Consider the following 17,610-nt stretch of genomic DNA (forward strand, 5'->3'; position numbering starts at 1 on the left):
AAGGTCCACATTGAAGACATGCCTGTAAGCTTTTTTTAAAGGGAAGGCAGTCTGATTTATCCCCTCCCGCACGTCACCATGTGACCGCTGCTGGACCAATCACCACTTGAGCTACAAGAAACCTACTGATGTTTGGATTGTGTAGCAGTGGCCATGTGACTCCGGGCTTGAACCCACAACCGCACATCCCCACTGATTGACAGTTAAGTCGACCAGTGATAGCCAACGAGCCAAGAGCCCTGGGCTGTCAACTCCTTGAACACCACACAAGGGTTACCCTTGTGTGGTGTTCGGGTCTGTGGTACCCGTTTTCATTTTTTATTAAAAGAAAAATGATACAATTAATAAATTTTTTTAACTGAGACTCACTGACTTTGGCTCATTTTCTGTGAAGAACATATATCAGAATACATATTTAATGACCACACACCATACACCCCCCCCTACACATTTCTATTACATATAAGATGCCCGGGTCCACTGGACCCGGGGCTAATAGAAGTGTGGAAATTGATGTTCTGTGTACTACACGCACCCACCCACAGCAGGCCTAGACAGGAGGAGGACAGAGTGTAGGTACACAGAACATCAGAGGGTCAAATGTGCGAGAAAATGAGAGCAGACAGTGTTGACAAACAATGTTGCAACTAGATATGTCCGATAAATGCTTTAAAATGTAATATCGGAAATTATCGGTATCGTTTTTTTTTTTTATCAGTATCGTTTTTTTATTTTTATTTTTTTAATTTTTTTAAATCAACATAAAAACACAAGATACACTTACAATTAGTACACCAACCCAAAAAAACTCCCTCCCCCATTTACACTCATTCACACAAAAGGGATGTTTCTTTCTGTTATTAATATTCTGGTTCCTACATTATATATCAATATAGATCAATACAGTCTGCAAGGGATACAGTCCGTAAGCACACATGATTGTGCGTGCTGCTGGTCCACTAATAGTACTAACCTTTAACAGTTAATTTTACCCATTTTCATTAATTACTCATTTCTATGTAACTGTTTTTATATTGTTTTACTTTCTTTTTTATTCAAGAAAATGTTTTAAATTTATTTATCTTATTTTATTTTAATTTTTTTTAAAAAGGACCTTATCTTCACCATACCTGGTTGTCCAAATTAGGCATAATAATGTGTTAATTCCACGACTGTATATATCGGTATCGGTTGATATCGGTATCGGTAATCAAGGGTTTGGTCAATATCGGAATATCGGACATCATTATCGGACATCCCTAGTTGCAACCTTGTGTGGGAACCGCAGGTGCAGAAACACAAAAGAAGAATCTCTGTGGGATGCAGAAACTGGCAGAGAAATGTTCCGTGCAACGTTCATATTGTTGTTACTCAGCCAGTGTTTGTGGGTCTGATGGACCCGTTGCATTTTGTGGCTTTTAATGCCTCACAATCAAACACTTTTATGTTAAAATACTGAACAGATTTTTATTGGGATAAGGTAAACATCTGTTCAGTATTTTAACATAAAAGTGTTTGATTGTGAGGCATTAAAAGCCACAAAATGCAACGGGTCCATCAGACCCACAAACGCTGGCTGAGTAACAACAATATGAACATTACATAAGGGTTAAGGCGTCAGCGAGAGAGGTTTACACAACGTCCTTTGCACAGCCACACCAGCTGAGACGCTTGCAAACATCAATGTCTGCTGTTTGTGATGATGCTGCAAAACATGTGAGGAAAGAGCAAAAAAAACAAAACAAGTCTTCAGTCATTGATGCTCTTTGCACACTTTGCACACTCGCAGCGTTGTTCTTGCTGTGTTTCCACCTTGCATCTTAATAGCGTTTGTGCCCGAAGCGCCGCGAGTTTAATCTGCTGCCTACACTGGGAAGTCTCCAAAGACACCAGGAGAAAGGAGTGGGTGAGAAAAAGATACACACATCCTCGTTGAGGAAAGAGCCAATCGGGGGAGAGGTGGAGGGCATGGTTATTGTGTGCATGGACGTGGACGATGTGTGTGTCAAAGCTAGAATGTACACATTGTTGTCATGAGGGTGAGGACACAGCTGAATGCTCAACAGTACGGGAAGAACTGACAACTGTTAACGCGTGACGGCGCCTTAGTTACTCACTTCCTGCGCCACTCATGCACAGTTTTCAGGGCTGCAAAGTGAACGCGCTTGGCGAGGTCGCCGTAATGTCATCATGACATCACCACTGACAACTCCGAGAAGACACGCATGAGTGGACACTGCAATGCATTGGTTCCGTGTACTATTTACAGCACACGTTTTATTGACAGCAGTAAAATCCTCTATATTACAGGAGTTTTCTGCTTTTTTTAAAGAACGACTGCAAAAAAACACTCATCAAAGATCCTTTATATGGCAGGAGCTTTCTGCTGTTCTTAAAGAACGACTGCAAAAAAACACTCATCAAAGATCCTTTATATGGCAGGAGCTTTCTGCTGTTTTTAAAGAACGACGGCAAAAAAACACTCATCAAAGATCCTTTATATGGCAGGAGCTTTCTGCTGTTTTTAAAGAACGACTGCAAAAAAACACTCATCAAAGATCCTTTATATGACGGGAGCTTTCTGCTGTTTTTAAAGAACGACTGCAAAAAAACACTCATCAAAGATCCTTTATATGACAGGAGCTTTCCGCTGTTTTTAAAGAACGACTGCAAAAAAAACACTCATCAAAGATCCTTTATATGGCAGGAGCTTTCTGCTGTTTTTAAAGAACGACTGCAAAAAAACACTCATCAAAGATCCTTAATATGACAGGAGCTTTCTGCTGTTTTTAAAGAACGACTGCAAAAAACACTCATCCAAGATCCTTAATATGACAGGAGCTTTCTGCTGTTTTTAAAGAACGACTGCAAAAAACACTCATCAAAGATCCTTTATATGACAGGAGCTTTCTGCTGTTTTTCAAAAACGACTGCAAAAAAAACACTCATCAAAGATCCTTTATATGACAGGAGCTTTCTGCTGTTTTTAAAGAACGACTGCAAAAAAACACTCATCAAAGATCCTTTATATGGCAGGAGCTTTCTGCTGTTTTTCAAAAACGACTGCAAAAAAACACTCATCAAAGATCCTTTATATGACAGGAGCTTTCTGCTATTTTCAAAGAACGACTGCAAAAAACACTCATCCAAGATCCTTTATATGGCAGGAGCTTTCTGCTGTTTTTAAAGGACGACTGCAAAAAACACTCATCCAATATCCTTTATATGGCAGGAGCTTTCTGCTGTTTTTAAAGAATGACTGCAAAAAAACACTCATCAAAATACTATTTATGACAGGAGTTTTCTGCTGTTTTTAAGAATCTACTATAAACACATTAGTGAAAGATCCTCTATTTGACAGGAGTTTTCTGCTGTTTTTAAGAATATACATAAAAACACCCGCCAAAGATCCTCTAAATGACAGGTTTTACTGCAAAAAACACAAGTCAAAGATCCTTATTGTTGTGATGTCTTCACTGAGAAGGCAGAGAAAACAAGCAGGATTAGACTCTTTAGGGAAATCGACGGTGTAACACATATCTCATCCTTACAGTCCTCTACGTGTTTATAATTGACAACATGCACCAATTTCCTGCAGCCAATTTGCACCTGGCGTTAACACGTCTCCCTCTGTGTTGCCGTTTATTTACATCGCACGTTACTTTTATTCCTGTGCTGCAGCTTTGACGTGCATCGATTTGGTGCAAGATCTGCTCCGATGTAAGGAACAAACAACTTTAACTGTGATAGACATCAGTAGACAAAGTGGGGGAGAAAGTTGCCCACTGAGAGGAAGTAAAGGGCTGGCGGGCCCTCATTCATATTCATGGGGTGGCGGCGGTGGATGGGCGAGGTTACGTAAGTGATAAAGTGGCGGCGAGTCAAAGGGTTGACCAGTCAATGCATGCAAATTCAATAAACGGAGAAATTAAAGAGGGAGCGCCGCACAGAGCGAGGTGGAGGGTGCGTTGAGGCAGGGAGATGAAGACAAAGGGGACGTTGGATCATGACGGGAATGTCAAAACGGTGCAGACAGAAAGTCCCCCAAACAAACGCATTTTCAGAGGGGCCACAGCCTCACTCACACTAAGGCTCAATGTCTGGCAAATGCAAGTCTTTTCCAGGGAAAGTACCACCTGTGATTTTGCATCTTTTAAGGCCACGAGGAAAAGTGCGATGATAACCCTAGAACAGGAAATGGAACCCACTGTACACACACACACACACATCTCTGTCCTGGCTGCTCAGTCCAATATGGCTAAACCCCCAACGAGGCAACATTGTTATTACCTATACTCAAGCCATAAATTGCTTTTTTATTTCCAGCCATTCGCAGGCCACATAAAATGATGTGGCAGACCACATAAAATTACGTGGTGGCCACATTACAATGACCTGGAGGGCAATATTAAATTGTATGGCGGACCGTTTTAAATGATGTGACGGGCCGCATTAAAATTATGTGCCAGACCAGATTAAATTACATGTTGAGCCACATTAAAATGATGTGGAGGTTAAAATTAAATGATTTGGCGGGCCACATAAAGGATTTGCGGGCCCTCATATGACATTGAGGGCAACATTAAATGATGTGGCGGGCTGTATGAAATGATTTGGCAGGCCATATTAAAACATTTGTCTGGCCACATAAATGATGTGACGGGCCTCATTTGACATGGAGGGCAATATTAAATGATGTGGCGGGCCGTATTTAATGATTTGGTGGGTCACATTAAATGATACGGTGGGTCAATTTAAAATGACACGCAGAGAAACATTAAATGACGTCGCGGCCCACATAAATTGAAGTGGCAGGGAACATTACAATTATGAGACTAGCCACATTAAAATGCCGTGACGGTCCACAATAAAATGATGTGGGCCATTTTAAATGTATTTGCTTGGCACTTTAAAATTAAGTATTGTGCCACAATAAATGATTTGGCTGGCCACATAAATGATGTAGCAGTATACATCAAATTATGTGGTGGGCCACATATAATTATATGGAGAGCAACAATAAATGATGTGGCGGCTCACATAAAATGATGTGGCAAGCCACATTAGAAATATGAAACTACCCACATCAATATGAAGTAGCAGTCCACAGTAAAAGGAAGTGGTGGGCCACGTAAATTATGTGGCAGACCACATAAAATGATGTGCTGGGCCAAATTTAAAATGATATGGAGGGCAACATTAAATGATGTGGCAGGCCGTTTTAAATGATTTGGCGGGCCACTTTAAAAACAGGCGGGTCGAGTAAAATGATTTGGCGGGCCATATAAAAATATTTGTCTGGCCACATAAATGATGTTGCGGCCCTCATATGACATGTAGGGCAACATTAAATGTAGTGGCGGCCCACATAAATGATGTGGTGGGCCAAATTAAAATGACACGGAAAACAACATTAAATTATGTCGCTGCCAACATAAATTAATGTGGCAAGCCAAATTAGAATTACGAGACTAGCCACATTAAAATAAGGTGGCGGTCCACAATAAAATGATGTGGGCCACTTTAGAATTATCTGCTTGGCACTTTAAAATTAAGTATTGGGCCAACATAAATGATTTGGCTGGCCACTCAAATGATGTAGCAGACCACTTAAAATGATGTGGTGGGCAACATTAAAATTACATGGACAGCAACAATAAATGATGTGGCGGCTCACATAAAATGATGTGGCAAGCCACATTAGAATTATGAAACTAGCCACATAAATATGAAGTGGCGGTCCACAGTAAAAGGAAGTAGTGGGCTACAAAAATGATTTGGATGGCCACATAAATTATGTGGCAGACCACATAAAACGATGTGCTGGGCCAATTTAAAATGACATGGAGAGCAACATTAAATGATGTGGCGGACCACATAAAGTGAATTTGAATTATGAGATTAGGGGCTAGCCACATTAAAATAAAGTGGCGGTCCACAATAAAGTGATGTGGTGGGCCAAATTAAAATTATTGGACTAGCCACATTCAAGTGAAGTAATGGGCCTGACAAAATGATGTGGTAGGCCACAGAAATGGTGGGCAATTATAGGACTAGCCACTTTAAAATGATGCAGCGGGCCAGATTTGTCCCCCTGAGCCTACCGTTTGACACCTGGGCTGTAGAGCTTTTTTTATTAATTCATGAATGTTAAAAACAGGAGAACAGGAAGACGTTGGGACTGACGTGCAAAATATGAGAGTTTCCGGGTCAAACGGGACGTTGACAAGTTCAAGTATGTTTATGGGGCAGTTACCCCTAAAGTCTGCCTAGCAACAAGTGACCATAGAAATGCTTTAAGTGCATAAAGTAGTCAAGCCAGAAGGTAGTTGTATCCCAGACCATGTGTTAGTCACCTCCCAATGCAAGCATGAGTCACATGGCACACGCCACGCCCATACAGAGACCCAATGTTTTCCACTCATCCATGTTCCATCTTCACTCTCCTGCCTCCTCCCGACTCTTTTATTCCCCTCCTTGTCCATCACCCACTTGTCAGCACGCCTTTCAGCTTCTCTGCCGGAAATAATCAATCCCCTCGTCTCCGATGGCAGGAGCAGTCGCAACTTCGCCCCGCCACAATCAGCCCCATCATTAGCGTAATTAAAAAGTGAGAACGCGGGCTGCGGACGAGCGTCGGCAAGTGGAAACAGTCCTGGAGGAATCCCAGCAGAGCAATCAGAGGGTGAGGAGGATGGCGGAGGAAGGTGTTGTTAGGAGACGATGAGGAGGCAAGGGGGTGTCGTTAGGAAGGGAGGAGGGTGATGAAGGTAAGCACAGTAGACGGGTTTTCATTCTTGGCTCAGCGTGTGTGAGGAGCCAACAGGGAACCATGCTGGAGAAGGCAGCCGGAGAAGACGACAGGATGGAGTGAAAGATGGGAGGGGTGAGGATTTGATGCAGGAAGGAAGGAAGGAAGGAAGGAAGGAAGGAAGGAAGGAAGGAAGGAAGGAAGGAAGGAAGGAAGGAAGGAAGATAATGAATGAGTCGCACGGAAAGGCTGCATAAGCACATTTTGATAAGTCATCAGTCACAGCAGCAGACTTCATTAACATGCTCCTTCTTGTAGCCTCAAAAGGTGAGGATGAGGGAGGAGAGGCGAGTGTCAGTGATGGATGAAGGGAGGAGAAGCGGCCGAGGGAGAAAAACAAGGGAAGCCCCCGGAAAGCTGCAGAGAGCAGGGAGGGAGGGGGAGGGGGAAAAGCCTGTGAAGGGAAGCCCTGCTGCACCCAAGAAGAAGAAGACCTCACTTTCTCTTCTCCAGCATAGATGATTCAGAATGCATTATTATAGTCAACGTTTAACTATTCACTAAACTCATGCATGTGCACTACATGATATATGTAAGTAAGTGTGTATGTAAGTGTCGGTATGTAGGCGTGTGTATGTCTCTATATGTACAGTAGGTGTATGGAAGTGTGTAAATGTAAGTGTGTAAATGTAGGTGAATGTAAGTGTGTAAATGTAAGTGTGTAAATGTAGGTGTATGTAAGTGTGTAAATGGAAGTGTGTAAATGTAGGTGTATGTAAGTGTGTAAATGTAAGTGTGTAAATGTAGGTGTATGTAAATGTGTAAATGTAAGTGTGTAAATGTAGGTGTGTGTAAATGTAAGTGTGTAAGTGTAGGTGTATGTAAGAGTGTAAATGGAAGTGTGTAAATGTAGGTGTATGTAAGTGTGTAAATGTAAGTGTGTAAATGTAGGTGTATGTAAGAGTGTAAATGTAAGTGTGTAAATGTAGGTGTATGTAAGAGTGTAAATGGAAGTGTGTAAATGTAGGTGTATGGAAGTGTGTAAATGTAAGTGTATGTAAGTGTGTAAATGGAAGTGTGTAAATATAGGTGTATGTAAGTGTGTAAATGTAAGTGCATGTGTCTGTGTCTATAAGTAGGTATATGTAAGTGTGCAAATGTAAGTGTATATATGTAAGTGCATGTTTGCAAGTGTGTAAATGTAAGTGTATATATGTAAGTGCATGTATGCAAGTGTGTAAATGTAAGTGTATATATGTAAGTGCATGTTTGCAAGTGTGTAAATGTAAGTGTATATATGTAAGTGCATGTATGCAAGTGTGTAAATGTAAGTGCATGTGTCTGTATCTATAAGTAGGTATATGTAAGTGTGCAAATGTAAGTGTATATATGTAAGTGCATGTATGTAAGTGTGTAAATGTAAGTGCATGTATGTAAGTGTGTAAATGTAAGTGCATGTGTCTGTGTCTATAAGTAGGTATATGTAGGTGTGCAAATGTAAGTGTATATATGTAAGTGCATGTATGTAAGTGTGTAAATGTAAGTGTATATATGTAAGTGCATGTTTGCAAGTGTGTAAATGTAAGTGTATATATGTAAGTGCATGTATGCAAGTGTGTAAATGTAAGTGTATATATGTAAGTGCATGTTTGCAAGTGTGTAAATGTAAGTGTATATATGTAAGTGCATGTATGCAAGTGTGTAAATGTAAGTGCATTTGTCTGTGTCTATAAGTAGGTGTATGTAAGTGTGTGCATGTAAGCGTGTGTGTATGTAAGTGTTCTGGTTGTCCCGATATCAATATTTTGGTATGTAAGTGTGTGTATGTAAGTATCGGTATGTTAGTGTGTGTATGTAAGTGTCGGTATTTTAGTGTTTGTATGTCAATCTGTATATGTAAGTGCGTGTATGAAAACGTGTGTATGCAAGTGTATGTATGTAGGTGTATGTATGTAAGGTTGTGTGTGTGTGTATGTATATGTAAGTGTCTCTATGTACGTGTCTGTAAGTGTATGTAGGTAAATGGTTGTACGTAAGTGTGTGTATGTAAGTGTCTGTATGTAAGTGTATATAAGTGTCCCTATGTACGCAAGTGTATATACTGTATGTAAGTGTGTATATGTGTTATGCACATAAAGTCTTGTTATGCACATAGAGTCAAGTGTATGTGTGTTTCTAAGTGGCTGTATGTAAATGTGTGTATGTATGTAAGAGTCCAAATGTAAGTGCGTGTTTGTATGTACGTATGTAAGTGTCCAAAGGTAAGTGTGTGTATGTATGCAAGTGTTTATATGTAAGTGTCTGTATGTAAGTGTCCAAATATAAGTGCGTGTATGTAAATGCATATAAGTGTCTCTATGTAAGTGTCTATATGTGTGTGTATTGTGTATGCACATAGAGTGTATGTAAATGTTTATATGTAAGTGTTATGTTATGTAAATGTAAATATTTAGTCTTCATGGGCCACTCTGTCACATAGCAGCCTGTCAGTGCAGTGGTTTAATGTGGTGTCCGGTGTGGACTCGAACCTGAGGACCTATACTGTAATTTTTAAGAATCCACAGCAAAAACAGTAGTCTATGAAAATCTATGGCAAGTGTTTTCTGAATTTTTTAGGAATCTACAGCAAAAACAGTAGTCTACGATACTCTATATGAAAAGTGTGTTCTGCAATTTTTAGGAATGTATAGCAAAAACAGTAGTCTACGAAAATCTATATGAAAAGTGTTTTTTGCAAGTTTTAGGAATTTACTGCAAAAACAGTAGTCTATGATACCCTATACGACAAGTGTTTTCTGCAATTTTTAGGAATCTACAGCAAAAATAGTAGACTACGATACTCTATATAACAAGTGTTTTCTGTAATTTTTAGGAATCTACAGCAAAAACAGTAGTCTACGATACTCTGTATGACAAGTGTGTTCTGCACTTTTTAGGAATCTACAGCAAAAACAGTAGTCTACGATAATCTATATGACAAGTGTTTTCTGCAATTTTTAGGAATGTACTGCAAAAACAGTAATTTACGATACTCTATATGACAAGTGTTTTTTGCAAGTTTTAGGAATCTACTGCAAAAACAGTAGTCTATGATACTATATATGACAAGTGTTTTCTGCAATTTTTAAGAATCTACAGCAAAAACAGTAGACTACGATACTCTGTATGACAAGTGTTTTCTGGAATTTTTAGGAATCTACAGCAAAAACAGCAGACTACGATACTCTATATGACAAGTGTGTTCTGCAATTTTTAGGAATCTACAGCAAAAACAGTAGTCTACGATAATCTATATGACAAGTGTTTTCTGCAAGTTTTAGGAATCTACTGCAAAAACAGTAGTCTATGATACCTTATACGACAAGTGTTTTCTGCAATTTTTAGGAATATACAGTAAAAATAGTAGACTACGATACTCTATATAACAAGTGTTTTCTCTAATTTTTAGGAATCTACAGCAAAAACAGTAGTCTACGATACTCTGTATGACAAGTGTGTTCTGCACTTTTTAGGAATCTACAGCAAAAACAGTAGTCTACGATAATCTATATGACAAGTGTTTTCTGCAAGTTTTAGGAATCTACTGCAAAAACAGTAGTCTATGATACCCTATACGACAAGTGTTTTCTGCAATTTTTAGGAATATACAGTAAAAATAGTAGACTACGATACTCTATATAACAAGTGTTTTCTGTAATTTTTAGGAATCTACAGCAAAAACAGTAGTCTACGATACTCTGTATGACAAGTGTGTTCTGCACTTTTTAGGAATCTACAGCAAAAACAGTAGTCTACGATAATCTATATGACAAGTGTTTTCTGCAATTTTTAGGAATGTACTGCAAAAACAGTAATTTACGATACTCTATATGACAAGTGTTTTTTGCAAGTTTTAGGAATCTTCTGCAAAAACAGTAGTCTATGATACTTTATATGACAAGTGTTTTCTGCAATTTTTAGGAATCTACCGCAAAAACAGTAGACTACGATACTCTGTATGACAAGTGTTTTCTGGAATTTTTAGGAATCTACAGCAAAAACAGTAGTCTACGATAATCTATATGACAAGTGTTTTCTGCAATTTTTAGGAATGTACTGCAAAAACAGTAGTCTACGATAATCTATATTACAAGTGTTTTCTGCAATTTTTAGGAATGTACTGCAAAAACAGTAGTTTACGATACTCTATATGACAAGTGTTTTTTGCAAGTTTTAGGAATCTTCTGCAAAAACAGTAGTCTATGATACTTTATATGACAAGTGTTTTCTGCAATTTTTAGGAATCTACAGCAAAAACAGTAGACTACGATACTCTGTATGACAAGTGTTTTCTGGAATTTTTAGGAATCTACAGCAAAAACAGTAGTCTACGATACCCTATAAGACAAGTGTTTTCTGCAATTTTTAGGAATCTACAGCAAAAACAGTAGACTACGATACTCTGTATGACAAGTGTTTTCTGGAATTTTTAGGAATCTACAGCAAAAACAGTAGTCTACGATACCCTATAAGACAAGTGTTTTCTGCCTTTTTTAGGAATCTACAGCAAAAACAGTAGTTTACGATACTCTATATGACAAGTGTTTTTTGCAAGTTTTAGGAATCTTCTGCAAAAACAGTAGTCTATGATACTTTATATGACAAGTGTTTTCTGGAATTTTTAGGAATCTACAGCAAAAACAGTAGTCTACGATACCCTATAGGACAAGTGTTTTCTGCCTTTTTTAGGAATCTACAGCAAAAACAGTAGTTTACGATACTCTATATGACAAGTGTTTTTTGCAAGTTTTAGGAATCTTCTGCAAAAACAGTAGTCTATGATACTTTATATGACAAGTGTTTTCTGGAATTTTTAGGAATCTACAGCAAAAACAGCAGACTACGATACTCTGTATGACAAGTGTTTTCTGCAGTTTTTAGGAATCTACTGCAAAAACAGTAGTCTATGATACTTTATATGACAAGTGTTTTCTGTATTTTTTAGGAATCCACAGCAAAAACAGTAGTCTGAAAATCTATGACAAGTGTTTTCTGACATTTTTAGGAATTTACAGCAAAAACAGTAGTCTACGAAACCCTATAGGACAAGTGTTTTCTGCATTTTTTAGGAATCTACAGCAAAAACAGTAGACTACAATACTCTATATGACAAGTGTTTTCTGGAATTTTTAGGAATCTACAGCAAAAACAGTAGTCTACGATAATCTATATGACTAGTGTTTTCTGCATTTTTTAGGAATCTACAGCAAAAACAGTAGACTACAATACTCTATATGACAAGTGTTTTCTGGAATTTTTAGGAATCTACAGCAAAAACAGTAGTCTACGATAATCTATATGACTAGTGTTTTCTGCATTTTTTTAGGAATCTACAGCAAAAACAGTAGACTACAATACTCTATATAACAAGTGTTTTCTGTCATTTTTAGGAATCCACAGCAAAAACAGTAGTCTGAAAATCTATGACAAGTGTCTTCAGAAATTTTTAGGAATCTACAGCAAAAACAGTAGTTTACGATAATCTATATGACAAGTGTTTTCTGGAATTTTTAGGAATCTACAGCAAAAACAGTAGTCTACGATAATCTATATGACAAGTGTTTTCTGCAATTTGTAGGAATCTACTAGTTTACGATACTCTATATGACAAGTGTTTGTGTTTTCTGCAATTTGTAGGAATCTACTGCAAAAACAGTAGTTTACAATACTCTATATGACAAGTGTTTTCTGCAATTTTTAGGAATCTACAGCAAAAACAGTAGACTACGATACCCTAAACAACAAGCGTTTTCTGCAATTTTTAGGAATCTACAGCAAAAACAGTAGACTACAATACTCTATATGACATGTGTTTTCTGGAATTTTTAGGAATCTACAGCAAAAACAGTAGTCTATTAAAATCTATGACAAGTGTTTTTTGAAATTTTTAGGAATCTACAGCAAAAACAGTAGTCAGAGGTCCTTAAAATGGCAGATATTGGTTTTTAGGAATCTACCAAAAAAAAGTAGTTTTTTTTTCTTTTGCTGTTTTTAGGGATTCACTACAAAAACACTAGGTAAAACAAATCTGCTTCTTTCTTTTTAGTAATCTACAGCAAAAACACTTTCAAACATCATCTATATGACAGGAGTTTTTTAGTTCCTTATAAAACAATAGCACTCTGCTGTTTTTCGTCATTTACCCCCAAAACACTGGCAAATAATTTCTGATGACAGGATCACTTTTTTTTTTTTAGGAATTTACTGTAAAAACCTGAGTCAAAGATCCTCTAAATAAAAGGCGGCTGTTTTTAAAGACCAACTGCAAAAACGCTGTTCAGAGATCCTCTATATCAGTGGTCCGCAACCTTTTTGTAACTGCGGCCCGGTGGTTGGGGACCACTGCTCTATATGACAAGAGTGCTGGAATAGAGTGAGAAGTGGCGGTGCCTACTAGAGTGTAAAAGTCAAGTGTGTTGAAATGAAACAAATCAATATGATTGGTGTCTAAAGTCACGTGTCGTAAATACGCTAATGAGCTGCACGTGTCACTACCAAAGCGGACGTCTCGTCAACTTTGACGACTGCTCGTGCTCGCGGACGTGCGCGGCCCAGATCGCAGTTTGTTTTAGTCATGCCGGGAGAACTTTTGCGTCGTCGCCGTGAGCGACCGCGGACGGAACGAGCACGCGCCTTCTGGAAGCTTCTTTCTGCTGACACAGCAACATGTTGCTGCCCGGCCACGTGACGGACACGGCCCCGGCACGAGCTGGTGCGCGGTGGACGTCACCAACAGTAGCAGACGGCAGATCAACTGTTCTTACCTTTCGGTGACGGTGAAGATGGCGCATGTGCACTCGACGAGACGCGCAGGAGGACTGAGGATGCTGAGATGTCCCGCCTCGCTCCACCAGCATCCTCCCCCCCCTTCCCTCTCTCACTCTCTCTTTCTCTCTCTCTCTTTACTCGCTGCGTACACACACACACGCATAGGCACGCGCACGCGCACGGTGCCAGGGGGCGTGTCCTCGAGAGGACGCAGGAAGAGGAGAGGACTCTTGTTTGAAGAGGGAAGGAGGCAAGGGAAGGAAGGACGGGAGAAGGAATCTAGGGGTGAAGGAAGCAAACATTAATACATGTCTTTTCCGCTTGCTTACTTTCTTCCACGTGGCTAACTAATACTAATAATACAAAACACAAAACCAGTGAAGTTGGCACGTTGTGTTACTCGTAAATAAAAACAGAACACAATGATTTGCAAATCCTTTTCAACCTATATTCAATTGAATAGACTGCAAAGACAAGATATTCAATGTCCCAACTGAGAAACTTAATTTAATTTAATTTAATAATTACAGATGTCCGATAATGGCTTTTTTGCCGATATTCCGATATTGTCCAACTCTTAATTACCGATTCCGATATCAACCGATACCGATATATACAGTCGTGGAATTAACACATTATTATGCCTAATTTTGTTGTGATGCCCCGCTGGATGCATTAAAGAATGTAACAAGGTTTTACAAAATAAATTAACTCAAGTTATGGAAAAAAGTGCCAACATGGCACTGCCATATTTATTATTGAAGTCACAAATTGCATTATTTTTTTTAACATGCCTCAGAACAGCAGCTTGGAATTTGGGACATGCTCTACCTGAGAGAGCATGAGGAGGTTGAGATGGGCGGGGTTTTAGGGTAGGGGGTAGCGGGGGGGGGGAGTATATTGTAGCGTCCCGGAAGAGTTAGTGCTGCAAGGGGTTCTGGGTATTTGTTCTGTTGTGTTTATGTTGTGTTACGGTGCGGATGTTCTCCCGAAATGTGTTTGTCATTCTTGTTTGGTGTGGGTTCACAGTGTGGCGCATATTTGTAACAGTGTTAAAGTCGTTTATACGGCACCCTCAGTGTGACCTGTATGGCTGTTGACCAAGTATGCCTTGCATTCACTTGTGTGTGTGAAAAGCCGTAGATATTATGTGACTGGGGCGGCACGCAAAAGCAGTGCCTTTAAGGTTTATTGGCGCTCTGTACTTCTCACTATGTCCGTGTACACAGCGGCGTTTTAAAAAGTCATACATTTTACTTTATGAAACCGATACCGCTAATTTCCGATATTATATTTTAAAGCATTTATCGGCCGATAATATCGGACTGCCGATATTATCGGACAGCTCTATTAATAATCATTAACTTAGAACTTAATGGCAGCAACACGTTGCAAGAAAGTTGGCACAGGGGCATTTTTACCACTGTGTTACATGGCCTTTCCTTTTAACAACACTCAGTAAACTTTTGGGAACTGAGGAGACACATTTTTGAAGCTTTTCAGGTGGAATTATTTCCCATTCTTGCTTGATGTACAGCTTAAGTTGTTCAACAGTCCGGGGTCTTTGTTGTGGTATTTTACGCTTCATTATGTGCCACACATTTTCAATGGGAGACAGGTCTGGACTACAGGCAGGCCAGTCTAGTATAGAAATAGCACCATTGATAACGAATAACAATTATTATTATTTTAGAACTTAAAAACCATAACCGCACAAACAATTTTTTTACAACACAAACGTAGGACAAAGGAATGGCATTGTTATTTTAATACTTGCAGTGATAAAGTGACAACTTCACGCAGGTCACTGGAACAGGTCTTCTGTCCAGTCAGAGGTTTTAGCGCCTCCTGTTGGCAGCTTACTCAATAGTCTGAGAATGTAATCATAGCGGGTGCGAGCTGGAGCCTATCCAAGCTCACTTATACCTTGCATGGCGTGCTTTACTTGTGTTTCACAGCAGTGAGGGGTTAAATAATACTGAAGCATGGACGTATTATGCAACACGAGGAGTAGTAATACTGCGCATGTGAGAAGGAAAAAAAACATGGAATTAAGAAAAAGAAAACATTCAGAAGTGTATATAATTTTGAGCAGAGCTGCACATTTCATATTTCTTTCTGCACAGCTATTTAATAAAAATATGTAACTTATATTTTCTAACTTTTAAATGTATTTGCAGGTCAAATATGATAACTTTTTAATCCAGCAGATGGCGGATGACCATATGAAACACTAACACAGCATTAGTGCAGTGTCAATACAGGTAGTGAGTGTGCCCTACACTCACCGAGGCATCATTTAGCTTACCTGGTTGTTTTTTTTTCCCAAAATGTGTAACTTACAAAAGGAATAAACCACACAAAAAAAATGGCACGTACGTGATGGAGCCCACACAAGCAAGAGACCAAGAGATTTCAACCCTCGATGTCCTGACTGTGGGGCAGACAGGGGCGGATTAAGAAATTTTGGCCCCCTGGGCCTGACATGGTCTTGGCCCCTCAACCCCCCGCGCGTGTGGGCGCACACACACGCACGCACTATGCAAGAAATACTGTATACTGTGAACAGACATGCACACTGTACTGTACAGAAGAGTGCACATACTGCACACACACTATTAGGTATACCACACAGACACTGACAAGCACAGGTTTCACACAGACACAGGGGGAGGGGATAAATGGCCTAAAAATAAACATTTTTGAAAATGATTACGCCCACTTCAGTGATGGTGCATTGGGTCATTTGAGAGATATTATGTATTGGAAGTTGGTAGCTATCATGAAATAAACCCCCCAACCCACCCAAAAAACTAAATCGGACATGATTTTTGCCCCCTTTTCCTCCCTTCTATCATTAAAAATAAAATAATATCTTAGGAAAACACATTGGCATAACGGCAGCTGTGCAGCAAATTGAGGCTCAAAGTCTGTATCTATTTGTGGTTAAGCTTGAGGAGAAGGAGAAAGGTAAAATGATAACATGCATCGGAGAGCACCACAAAGAAAGGTGTAGGCCAGTTCATGGTACAAGGGCTGCATGCAGGTCAAGATAGCCCATTTCCAAGAATGCTATAGTGGCTGGACAGGCACTGGACATGTCCTGAACTCAGTGTCAGACGTGGCTGCCGAATACTTGGATGAAGTGAAGCAGCTGACAGATCTCATGCTGCCCCATCTGAAGACTGTCCTGGCCAGGCAGAGGATGGATGAGGAGACCTTCCCAATGGACCCTGTCAGTGAACAGGCTAGTAACATTGATGGCACCCCTGTGCACAACATTGGGATGGAGAGACAATGTGGCAAGGTGGACTACAAACTGAAGAAGTTGGGCACACTAAACGCAGTCAATAGGTCAATAATTTTACAGAAGAGCCAGGAGCTTCAGAGGTTTCAAGGCAGCAGCACAAGCAAAAAGGGAGGTTGAACTCAACTGGAGTAAATTCATGAAGGCAAAATTCGAGAGTAGGGCAGATGAGAAACAAGAGATGGCTCAAAGAAAGGAGAGTAAGAGACTAGACATGCTGGACACACTGAAATCTTTTGATGGCCCCTTCACGATAGTGGGGAAGTTGAAAAGTTCCTTGTGGATGAAAGTCTGCACAAGAATGCAAAGCTGCAGAGAATGAAGCTTGAGGTTCAGTTTGCCAGAGAAAGCACCAAGCTTCTGCCTAAAGTCAATCCTATCTTCACAATCCAGGTGACACTTCCCAGAAATGGCAAAAGTGCAATTCTCCAAGTCATAATGGATACTTAGAATTTTATGGTGGTGGTAAGTATTCATGAAAACAGGTAGCCTAACATTAGTGAATGGGTGAATTCTGGAAATAACCTAAAAATCTTACACAGTGCACCTTTAAGCAAGGGGTTTCTTTCGTGCTTTCAATTTTGCAAAATCATCCACCACATCATTGAAGTCCAACTCTCTTGTCAGCTCACTCTCAATTGCCATTAGAGATAACACATTTAATCTTTTCTGAGTCATTCTTGTGCGCAGCTCATTTTTTACTCTTGACAAAAGAGAGAATGAGCGTTCTCCCTCACAGTTACTG

General features: G+C 39.6%; 1 protein-coding gene across 2 annotated transcripts in view; it reads right to left on the reverse strand.

The window, feature by feature from the left end:
- Positions 1–13,685, reverse strand: part of LOC133658485 (sodium/calcium exchanger 2-like) — a 229,466-nt gene extending 215,781 nt beyond the window's left edge. For both annotated transcript variants that reach the window (XR_009827479.1, XM_062060570.1), the window contains exon 1: positions 13,555–13,685. The gene's annotated coding sequence lies outside the window, so the exon portion shown is untranslated. The remainder of the gene's footprint in view (positions 1–13,554) is intronic.
- Between the last annotated feature and the right edge of the window lie 3,925 nt (positions 13,686–17,610).

This window comes from Entelurus aequoreus, linkage group LG10 (genome assembly GCF_033978785.1).
Source record: "Entelurus aequoreus isolate RoL-2023_Sb linkage group LG10, RoL_Eaeq_v1.1, whole genome shotgun sequence".
Classification (NCBI taxonomy): Eukaryota; Metazoa; Chordata; class Actinopteri; order Syngnathiformes; family Syngnathidae; genus Entelurus; species Entelurus aequoreus.